Here is a 12,868-nt window from a genome sequence, read left to right as displayed (position 1 = left end):
TCTGGAGGATATATGCACGTCTTCCTGTGCAATGCAAGCCAAGTGGCGTTGCTGGATAGACGGCTGACTCACCTTGCTTCTCTCTCAGAGTATTAGAGTTTGAATCTAGCGTCACACGGAAACATAACACGCAAAGTAATATTAAGATCATATTCGTCACACACGCGAGTCCTCAACTGATACCTTGGACGAGTACTTCTCTTTATCCTTTGTCTGATGCACAGATTGAGACTTACACAGTACTCACCACGTGGAAGTGCTCATCTCTAATTTCAAGTCCTGCACACGCCATTTCTTAAATTTCCAGCTTATAGTACTCACGCCAGTAATTCAGCTTAACTTTAGCACTCGAAAGTATTTCATCTTAGTACTTACAAAAAATATGTTGTTCTGACAAGAATAACGAAGAATGTTGTCCCTATTTTCAATGTCGGGCGGTACTGTACCCTTTGAATACTTGGATGATAATATTACCTATCGCATTCAGAAGTGCAAACTGATACTGGGGATAATGCCGTTCACGAGCTTCGACACTCAAAAGCAAATAAAATTTAATTGTGACAGAACTTCACCAGCTAAATCCCTCAAGTTCTACCAAATGGCGAAGTGACGTCTGCGCATTATTCAAAGCGTTGCAAGCGTCCGCTGTTTAATGGCCAGATAGATACCAAATGGCCCATACTTCACGCCAGCCCATACTAACCGTCAGTACGCACAACTTTGTATGTCCCACAGTTCAGCGACATGGAGGAGACCATTCCTCCAGACTAAAGGGATAGGGGAATGAAATATCACTGTCGCGCTTCAAGTTGCAGTAGATAAAAATATGTTAGAAGTAGGGACGACTCGGTAAAGCACTTACCCTTTCATATACTACGATTCACTGAGAACCTTGTTTCGATATCTACATCTACATGGATACTCTGCAAATCACATTTAAGTGCCTGGCAGAGGGTTCATCGAACCACCTTCACATTTCTCTATTATTCCAATCTCGTATAGCGCGCGGAGAGAATGAACACCTATATCTTTCCGTACGAGCTCTGATTTTCCTTATTTTATCGTGGTGATCGTTCCTCCCTATGTAGGTCGGTGTCAACAAAATATTTTCGCATTCGGAGGAGAAAGTTGGTGATTGGAATTTCGTGAGAAGATTCCGTCGCAACGAAAAAAGGCCTTTCTTTTAATGATGTTCAGCCCACATCCTGTATCATTTCTGTGACACTCTCTCCCATATTTCAGGATAATACAAAACGCGCTGCAATTATTTGAACTTTTTCGATGTACCCCGTCAGTCCTATCTGGTAAGGATCCCACATATATTCAATATTTTTTGAAATATCAGCATACATCCACGACGCGTGAGAATTTGTCACAGCGAGTAATACTGAGGTTTCGTTAACTGTGCGGAATACAGTGTCAGTGTGCCCGGAAAGGGCCATGGTGGGGTAGCCTCCTCTACTAGCTGGTCTGCTTTTCGTCGCAGGCCCCCGCAGTATTCCGTGACGTGTACGTCTGGCGGCTGGTTTCGGCTCGTCTTGTTTCCCTACCTTCTCTTTTATGGCTGTGGGGTCTGTGAGCCATAAAACGATACAACTGCGGCCGCCGGCTTCTGATCGACCGACATCGCTTTTACTGCCCTCGAGGCTAGACGGGCCGCCGGAAGTACCCCCTCGTTAGAGAGCAGTAATTTAATTTGTACTGCCTACGGCTGACAGTGTAATGTTTCTGGTCTGTGTGGAGTTACGAGGGAGCCAGAGCTTTCCTATGTAAGTAGCGCAGTCTTTCTGGTACGGTAGTGAAGCTGTTGTAATGTACATATGTGTTCCTTGAGACGAAGATGTCGACAAACAAAGTACAACGGAAAATATCAGAAAATGTGCTGCGTTACAATTATGGAAGGTGTGCTCCACCGACAGCGTTAAGTCACTGGTGTTTTTTGGTTTCCAAAATGTGAATCGTTGAATGAGGCTCCTAGCTCTTACTTTCGTCAGTGTTTGCGTCATTTCTGAATTTGAAAATTCACTTTTTTATAAAAAACCAAGAAAATTCTGGCCACTTAGGTGTGCTGAACCACCTGCTGTGACGCAAAACAATACCTGACAATGTAACAGGACACTACTATTGCAATACTTAATTTTATTATTTTTTACAAGTGTGACATTTTTTTTGTTTGAAAATTTACTTATTATGAATGATCAGTTTTATTACTGTCAAAGGATTGTAAACAACATATGAGAAACGCATTTTTTATATATTTGAATGTTGTTTGAAACGGTTACAATCAGTTTTTTTAAAATCTGCACACCAGTTACATTGCCAGTATCAAGGACTTTGTATTGTATGGAGTAACTGAAACTGTGAGTGGTTAAAACAAAAATCATTGGACGATTGATAGTATTTGACAACAACATGCCGTAAAACGGAATTGACATGAAAGTTTCTTGACTTCCGCAAGGCGTTCGATACAGTTCCCCACAGTCGTTTAATGAACAAAGTAAGAGCATATGGACTATCAGACCAATTGTGTGATTGGATTGCAGAGTTCCTAGATAACAGAACGCAGCATGTCATTCTCAATGGAGTAAAGTCCTCCGAAGTAAGAGTGATTTCAAGTGTGCCGCAGGGGACCGTTGCTATTCACAATATATGTATAAACGACCTTGTGGATAACATCGGAAGTTCACTGAGGCTTTTTGCGGATGATGATGTAGTATTTCGAGAGGTTGTAACAATGGAAAATTGAACTGAAATGCAGGAGGATCTGCAACGAAATGACGCATGGTGCAGGGAATGGCAATTGAATCTCAATGTAGACTAGTGTGATGTGCTGCGAATACATAGAAAGAAAGATCCTTTATCATTTAGCTACAATATAGCAGGTCAGCAGCTGGAAGCAATTAACTCCATAAATTATCTGGGAGTAGGCATTAGGAGTGATTTAAAATGGAATGATCATATAAAGTTGATCGTCGGTAAAGCAGATGTCAGACTGAGATTCATTGGAAGAATCCTAAGGAAATGCAATCCGAAAACAAAGGAAGTAGGTTACAGTACACTTGTTCTCCCACTGCTTGAATACTGCTCACCAGTGTGGGATCTGTGCCAGATAGGATTGATAGAAGAGATAGAGAAGATCCAACGGTGAGCAGCGCGCTTCTTTATAGGATCATTTAGTAATCGCGAAAGCGTTACGGAGATGATAGATAAACTCCAGTGGAAGACTCTGCAGGAGAGACGCTCAGTAGCTCGGTACGGGCTTTTGTTGAAGTTTCGAGAACATACCTTCACCGAGGAGTCAAGCAGTATATTGCTCCCTCCTACTTATAACTCGCGAAGAGACCTTGAGGATAAAATCAGAGAGATTAGAGCCCACACAGAAGCATACCGACAATCCTTCTTTCCACGAACAATACGAGACTGGAATAGAAGGGAGAACCGATAGAGGCACTCAAAGTACCCCCCGCCTCACACCGTCAGGTGGCTTGCGGAGTATGGGTGTAGATGTGGATGTAGATGTTGCTGCACTTTGTTTTCCACAGCCAAAAATCAGAGCAGGGTGGGAGTGGGGGCAGAGGGGGTTCCTTGTTGGGAATGTCTGGGAGGGGATTCCCTTTTCCGGCATTCGCCTGATGACTAATGGAAATCTCTCAAAAGAATTGGTCGGACTGAGGGACTCGAACACTTTTAATTAATTTCTGGTACACTGTTGTCCTTTTGACCCAGACAAAAATTCAGATTTTCTGTGTATCTGTGTATGTACCTATATAATTTTGCCTGCATTCTGTATGTTGACGGTGTGAATTGAGGATGCAAGTGTGGTAAACCACATTCAGATACGAACATACAGAACCTTTTTCTAACAATTTCTTAAGAGATCTGTTTCTGCGCCGGCGGGTTGTTTGACACTGGCCTAATTAGCCCTGCTTCCTGCCAACAGCTATTGACCAGCTACGCTGTTCATCGATCCTTCACCAGCAGCGACTCATAACTCATTCTAGGCTTTCTCCAGCAATTTTCAGTTCATATTAACATCATGAAAGTTCCCCCTGGTCTGGAAAGTGACTGCCCCTTTTAGCTGTCTACGTAAATTTCCATTCTGAATTACTTACCTCGATCGCTCTCTGGGTTTATTTAATTTAAGACGGCCGAGATAAGCGGACCGTCACAAGATAATGAAGGGATTGAAAGAATCTATGATGAAAGCAGACGAAAATTTAATTGTGATGTGGGACGGAAATTCGACAGTAGGAAAAAAAAGGACAAGAAAAAATGGTAGGATAATATGGACTAGGCAAAAGTAACGAAAGAGGAAGCCGCCTGGTAGAATTGTGAACAGAGCATAATTTAACTGTGGCTAATATTTGATTTAAGAATAATGAAAGAAAGTTGTGTATGTGGGAGAGACCTGGAGACACTGGAGTGTTTCAGATTGATTATATAATGGTAAAACAGACATTTCGAAACCAGATATTAAACTGTAAGACATAGATGGAGATGTGAGCTCTGACAATAATTTATTGGTTATGAATTGCAGATTGAAACTGAAAAAACTGCAACAAGTAGGAAATTAACGGGATGGGAACTGGATAAATTCAAGGATTCGGAAGGTAATGAGAGTGTCAGAGGGAGTGTTAGGCAACTATTGACTAGGACAGGGGAAAAGAATACGGTAGAAGACGATTGGGTAGCTTTGAGAGTTGGAATAGTGAAGACAGCAGAGGATCAAATAGGTAAAAAACAAAACCTAGTAGAATTCCTTCGATATCACAGGAGGTGCTGAATTTAATTGATGAAAGGAGGAAATATAAAATTACGACAAATGAAGCAGACAAATAGGAATAAAGACGTCTAAAAAATTATATTGACCGAAAACACAGAACAGACAAGGAGGAACGGCTACAGGATAAATGCGACGCTGTAGAAGCATGCATAGCAAGGGGAAAATTAAAGACGCCTTGGCAGAAAAGTACTAAGCAAAAAAGGAAAAGCTAAAAGATGGGTGAAATACACGTAGGGTCTATATGAGGAAAACAAACTTGGGGACAATGTCATGGAAGGAGAAGAAAAAATAGGTGAAGATCAGATGGGAGATGTGATACTGCAAGAAGAATTTGACACTGAAAGACCAACTCGAAATAAGGTCCATGGATTAGACGACATTCCCTCAGAACAATAGACTTGCGTCTAAGAGTTAGCCATAACAAAACTATTCTACCTTGTGTGCAAAATACAGGAGACAGACGAAATACCCTTTGACTTCCGGAAGAATGAAATACTTCCAACTCCAGAGTAGGCACGTGTGAAACCCGCCGTCAACACTCCAATGCAGGTCGTATTTTCACATAGCTTCAGTAAGTTGTGCACAATGTTATAAAATGCATTTCAAAATTAGTAATTTAATCATTTTCAATAATAAGTGAATTAATTACAAAGGAAATAGAAAATTTATAAAATATTAAATGAAAAGTAAAAATATCCAAGAACCGTAAACAACGTTACTACATTCGTTAATCATCTAAACTACCATTGAAGCATTGGCAGAGGAACAAGTAATGGCAGCACAGGTCATTGACGTAGACTGCAACATGGGTTTTCTGAAGAATATATCTGCCATAACCCTAATGTTTCCTAGTTTTAATCACTAGGAAACATTAGGGTTATGTCAGATATAGGAAACCCATGTTGCAGTCTACGTCAATGACCCGTGCTGCCATTTCTTGCTCCTATGCCAGTGAATCGCCGAACTGTAGACCCAAATTTAAAGGAAACTTATACCATGCCCAAACAATTCCAAGTCCATAGCGCATCAGCTCTGAGATGGGGCCACAGGTGAGCAAGCGCTGTCGTATGCAGTCTCGTTGGAGTCAGTAAATGGGACCTAACGGATTCAGCAATCCCTCGCTACCTGCTCTTTGTGGATGGCCCACATGTTACCTATATGTTCCCATCAACTCCACCGGTTTTGCCATAACCGCCACGTTGTTCGTCACATATCCACTCCTTCTGATCGTTCTCTGTGTATAAGTTAATTTCGGCATCGGTGAATGCTCAGTGATATTCATTCAGTTGTTTATAGTATTCGTTTCAGCATTATCACTTACAGTTGGGTTTCTCTTATACTCTGAATATTTTCTTAGTTCCCTGTGAGATATGCTTTTGCTATCTTGTTCACCAAGTACCATTTCTCTTTGCCTAGTGTACCAATGCTAGTTATTTGAGTTCCCAAATCTCCATAGTATGGGCATTCTAGTACAATATGATCTGATGTATCCATGTCACCACACAGACATATATTTGTCGGACTTTTCTTTATCCCGTATAAATATTCAGTGTCTGGTCCATGGCGTGTCAGGCAGTGAATCGTGCTTTTAGATGGAATTACATGGCTCCTAAACATCCTCTGCTTGGTGTTTGGAAATGTCATATACCCTGCTATCTGTTGCGACATTTTTACAGGTTTGCACACTACTGTACCATAAATTTATCAAGTAATTGTAATATCTCTTTATATTCTACTAATTATCCCTGCACAATTCTATGAGTGAATTACGTTTCCTACTTGACCATCTATATACTCGCAGAATCGATGCGCAAAGTAGTACAGTACTATTACTATTCCATGAGCGCATAATTACTCTTTGTAATATTCTCTCTGGTGTGTTGAGAGGACTTCTAGGATCTTCTCCGTGCCGAATAGCCACATTGAATAATTGTAATTTTGCTATGGAGATTACTGGAAGAAAGAGACTGAAAATATATTGTATGCTACTCAATATATACTGAGCATTTACATCAAAGGTGTGTAAGGAATTTCATTATATATGTATTCCTAATTGGAAGTTTGCACGGAGCTGTCGTGTCGTTGGTAATCAGAAGAGAACTTCTGATGAATTGGAAACGAACCTGCAATTATTAGATCCAAGAGCTCCATTATTTCGTCGGATAATTAAACTTTATCAAAGCAAACTTTCTGCTTGATCTGAGGTTTCCCGTCTGACTACGCAACGCAAGAAAACCAAGACATTTTATTTACACAGGATTGCAGATCGCTTCGAATCATCGAGACTGTGGACAAGGAGAGTCATCGTCCGATTCTGATTAAACAAGTAAAGCTTAATTATAACTTTCTTGAGCGACTGTGATGACTGTGATATGGCTGCTTATGAATGAGATCATTAATAAAATACTAATAACTAACTTTCCTTCTCACCAGCAACCAGTATAAACACAATATTAATTAAAATTATATAATGTTTGCAAAATATTTTCACAAATTTTTTACAGATAAATGGAAAAAATTAGTAAAAGCCAACTAAGTGGAAGATTAGTGTGGGTTCTGGAGAAATGCAGGAAGAAGTGAGGCCATAACTGACTCCCACGACATATACTACATTTTAAGACAAAAAAAGAAGGAAAAGAACGACGCACCAAGAATTATCCGAGTGGGACAGATTTCGTCGGTGTAATGTGCATGAACAGAAAAACAAATGATCACAATTTTAGAAAAATTGGATGATTTATTCGAGACAAAGAGCTTCACGAATTGAGCAAGTCTGCCAAACATTGGTCCACGTCTGACCCTTATGCAAGCAGTTATTCAGCATGGCATTGATTGACAGACTTGTTGGATGTGGTACTGAGGGATATCTTGCCGACTTCTGTCAGCGTTAGGTTGTAAAAATTCCCAAGGTGGTAGGAGGGCCCTGCTCATAGTGCTCCAGAATTTATTTATTACGGAGAGATCCGGCGACCTTGGTGGCCAAGGTAGGGTTTGTCATGAAGACAAGCAGTAGAAACCCTCGTCATGTGCGGGCAGGCATTATCTTATTGAAATGTAAGCCTAGGATGCCTAGGATTACAGAACAGGTCGTAGAATATCGTCTACGTACCGCTGTACTATAAGGGTGCCGCGGATGACAACCAAAGAGGTACTGCTGTTGCATGGAATGGCATCCGAGACCACCGCTTCTGGTTTGTCGACCGCTTGGCGGGCGACATTCAGGTTGATATCGCACCACTATCCAGGGCGTCTCTAGACTCGTCTTCGCCCTGGAATCTCGTTGGAGTAGAACTGTCTTCAGTGAGGATTCCCGCTTCGACCTGAGCCCCGAGGACCAGGAGAGAAATGTCAGGAAATGCCCCGGCCTGAATCAGTAAGCAGATTCAAACGGACGTAGGGAGCGGATGTTCTGCAGAGGTGAAGACGTTGGCACAGGATAGTCTCGCATCGAGAGGTGCATGAAACTAGTCTTCGGAATGAAGACTACAACATGGACCTAAACCTGTGTCATTATTAGCTGGAACGGAATCAGTGTTCTATTGTGCTCCATTCAGAATGTCACATTATGAATACTAAATTCTGTTCATATTATGGACATGAACTTTGCCAGAGAGTAACAATAGATTCTCCGTTTAATTTGGAAGCTCATATTGTAGCTAATTAATTAAGACCTTTAACTACCGTTTAAACAACGACAAGAACGGAACTTCTCCGCAGATTAAAACCGAAACAGTTTTAACGTTGTGAGAAGTTTCATAGCAGCGTACACTCCGCTGCAGACTGAAAATTTCGTTCTGGGAGCAACAATGATCTCTAACTTTTGAAGTGGGCCGGCCGGAGTGGCCAAGCGGTTCTAGGCGCTACAGTCTGGAACCGCGTGGCCGCCACGGTCGCAGGTTCGAATCCTGCCTCGGGCATGGATGTGTGTGATGTCCTTAGGTTAGTTAGGTTTAAGTAGTTCTAAGTTCTAGGGGACTGATGACCTCAGCAGTTAAGTCCCATAGTGCTCAGAGCCATTTGAACCATTTTTTTAACTTTGGAAGTTAACATTTAAAAGAACTGTTGGAACGTCTGAATCCGATAAATGATAGTAATTTTTACTAGTTATATAATTAATTTTCTGTGATTTTTATTATGTTTCTTATTTATTACTTTTCTGTGGTTTCTATTACTTTTCGTATCGCTGTCTTCGCTGCGTTCCCATGGGAGATTACTGTTGCTTTAAAGTGATAAATGTTCATATATATTGATACTGAGGGTGTATTGTAATTATATGGACAAATTTGCCTTACCAAATTTCGTAACAGTAAAGATTACAGCGAGATTACGCCTCTCTACGTCATTATCATCACGTCGTGTGCTACTGTGATCCACTCACTTTTTGGTTTGTCTGTCTTTAAGATCTTAGTATGAACTTTGACATAATTAAAAGGAATTTAGGGCCACTGAATACGGGAATTTACTCCTGTGCAATCAATGGCTGCAGCCACCAGTACACGTCTTGCTGGTTGTTACGTGAACAAGCTTTGCGTGAACAGGCTTTAGTACTGGCCACCGAATTACTTCATTCAGTAATTTGAATGTGACTAAAGCACAAATTTTGATTAATTCGTCTATCCACTCGAACTGTAAGTTGATCTTCTTAGTTATATTCCTTTGCACTAAGTCTTTCTTAAAACATTGCACTCATTTGCCATTTTGACGATTAGTTATACGCTTTTCCACATCGTGTAGCTCAAATTAGTTCGTAATCGATGCTTTTTCAACAGTTGGGGTACACATAATCAAGGTGGATTATAGCGTATACCGATCGAAGTGAAGACTGTTATACCACATGAAATGCTCTTATGGAAGAAACACGAATATTATTTCTATATGTCCAAACCAGTATAGGAGCATCTAGTTTTGCTGTTGCCTATTGTAACCCAAGTCATTAACGTCTTATTTTACAGAGTAGCATTTACTGGGTGACAATAAAAATCAACAACAAGCCCGTCCGGATAGCCGCGCGCATTAGCCTGTGGCTTCTGGCATTCGGGATGACACCCTGGCCTCTCATCGAATCCTCCTGGCGGATTAATGACGAGGACCGCTTTGCCGGCCAGCCTGGATGTGGTTTTCCGGTGGTTTCCCACATCCAATTAGATGAATACTGGGCTAGTGCCCATGTCCCACCTTTGTTACATTATTCGCAAACATTTCATTTTCGGAGAAGGTGAAACTAATATCATTTGTAGATTCATATCCATGGCAGAAAACCTCCTGTTGCGAAGTAAAAGGTGGTGCACAAACGACAAAACATGACTTCACCATCCACACATTATACAAATAGTTTAAAAAATATATAGACTTTTACTCAGCAAAAGATTCTGTAGCTAAAGAAATAACATTAGCTTCTAAATACCGTTTAATATGTTGTACAGCACTTAAATGAGTAGAACTCAAAAGAATCACAAAAGCTACACAAAACAAAACCTCGTGTATCACAACAACATGAACAGTATAATATGCTGGAAACCGCTTATTGAAGTCTATACGATGGAATCTCTATTTTACATTATTCGATTTTATGTTTTCCGCGATTCTACACCATAAATTCGTAGCCCCTGTGAAAAATCCATAATATTATTGCTAATTATTTCCCAATTTTACATGGCTTCCTTATACCTCTATTCTAACTTCTTACTCGACGTCTCACTTGACTTCATGCTGTTTTCTTCCTATTTACATTTGATGTGACTGAACGAGTTACAAGTGGCTTAAACGACAAGTGGTTCGCACCACGGGTGGTGGTAGAAATAAGAGAATATTCTAGGCCGTTGTGGAGAGGGGAGACATGAGGGAGGAAATCCTGATGTAATCCTCGATCGTTGTTGCCAACACAACTTGTGTTTAGAAAACATCGTTCCTGTGAAACACAACTAGGTCTTTATTCACATGAAGTGCTGAGTGCTATTGACAAGGGATTTCAGATCGATTCCGTATTTCTGGATTTCCCTAAGGCCTTTGACACTGTACCACACAAGCGGCTCGTAGTGAAATTGCGTACTTATGGAATATCGTCTCAGTTATGTGACTGGATTTGTGATTTCCTGTCAGAGAGGTCACAGTTCGTAGTAATTGACGGAAAGTCACCGAGTAAAACGGAAGTGATTTCTGGCGTTCCCCAAGGTAGTGTTATAGGCCATTTGGTGTTCCTTATCTATATAAACGATTTTGGAGACAATCTGAGCAGCCGTCTTCGGTTGTTTGCACATGACGCTGTCGTTTATCAACTAATAAAGCATCAGAATATCAAAACAAACTGCAAAACGATTTATAAAAGATATATGAATGATGTGAAAAGTGGCAGTTGACCCTAAATAACGAAAAGTGTGAGGTCATCACATGAGTGCTAAAAGGAACTCGTTAAACTTCGGTTACACGTTAAACCAATCTAATCTAAAAGCCGTAAATTCAGCTAAATACTTAGGTATTACAATTACGAACAACTTAAATTGGAAGGAACACACAGAAAATGTGAAACCAAAGATTGCGTTTTATTGGCAGGACACTTAGACCTACTAAGGAGACTGCCTGCACTACGCTTGTCCGTCTTCTTTTAGAATACTGCTGCGCGATGTGGGATCCTTGCCAGATAGGACTGACTGAGTACATCGAAAAAGTTCAAAGAAAGGCAGCAAGTTTTTTATCATCGCGAAATATGGGAGAGAGTGTCACGGAAGTGATACAAGATTTGGGCTGGAAATCATTAAAGGAAAGGCGTTTTTAGTTGCGACTGAATCTTCTCACGAAATTCCAATCACCAACTTTTTCCTCCGAATGCGAAAAATTTTGTTGACACCGACCTACATAGGGAAGAACGATCACCACGATAACATAAGGGAAACAGAGCTCGTACGGAAAGATATAGGTGTTCATTCTTTCCTCGCGCTATACGAGATTGAAATAATAGAGAATTGTGAAGGTGGTTCGATGAACCCTCTGCCAGGCACTTCAATGTGATTTGCATAGTATTCATGTCGATGTAGATGTAATATTTAACTTCACTCGCATTTGTGGTACAGCCACTACGAGGTTCAGAAGTAGTGGAAAAACAAGAGAGGTGCGAAGCGTTCCGGACCGATCCCATGCATGACGACGGGGCCCAGCAACAATATCAGTCGTCAACCTTTCAAATTGAAACACTGGCTCTCGAAAAATATGCTCGGTCATAATCGAGCAAACGTCGACGATTTCCGGCTAGTGAATTCTTAATGGCTGCCGACTTGTTAAGTTACCCAATAGCCAGCGCGGCCACCACACCACACTAACATACTCGTATATGAAATGAGCTCACCTACAGGACGTGTGGAGAGCGGGGGCGACCCTTCAGCGATGGAAGTGCAGGTATGGGTGAAAGCATCTTGTGAAGTGCTGAAAATATATTTTTCGTGCAGATGATGTGCTATGACAGAGATGTCACACTGAAATAGAGCAAGGGTTTTACTGTAGCACATTTTAAAGACTTTCGTGTTCACATCTGAGATGATACAGTTACAACAACTACATGCACTACTCTTCTATATACTTTGCACCACACACTGTAGACAGTAAAGATTGGCAGCAGTGACAGAGAACATGAAGAGAAACTGCAGCACCTGAGCTTTCTCTCAAATTTACATTTTACACGGTGTATAGGAATTCACTGAGCCGACTTCTAATAAGCTCGTAACGTCAGCTGGGGAAGCTGTAAGTAGGCTGTTTAGGTTTTTAAGTTGGTAACGCCACGTAGCGTTCTGTATGAAAATCACTGGCTGTGCTGTGTGTAGTCTGTGGCTGGTTGGCATTGTTGGAATATTTGCTATTGTAGTATTGGGCAGTTGGATGTTAACAGCGCGTAGCGTTGCGCAGTTGCAGATGAGCCACCAGCAGTGGTGGATGTGGGGAGAGAGATGGCAGAGTTTTGAGAGCGGACGTCAGAAAAACGAAATTTGTAAGACTGGTTGTCATGAAGTGATATATATATTATGACTTTTGAACACTATTAGGGTAAATACATTGTTTGTTCTCTATCAAAATCTTTCATTTGCTAACTATGCCCAT

This window comes from Schistocerca cancellata, chromosome 6, assembly GCF_023864275.1.
Source record: "Schistocerca cancellata isolate TAMUIC-IGC-003103 chromosome 6, iqSchCanc2.1, whole genome shotgun sequence".
NCBI classification, from domain to species: domain Eukaryota; kingdom Metazoa; phylum Arthropoda; class Insecta; order Orthoptera; family Acrididae; genus Schistocerca; species Schistocerca cancellata.
The sequence above is the reverse complement of the archived record's forward strand: the minus strand, read 5'-3'. Positions refer to the sequence as shown.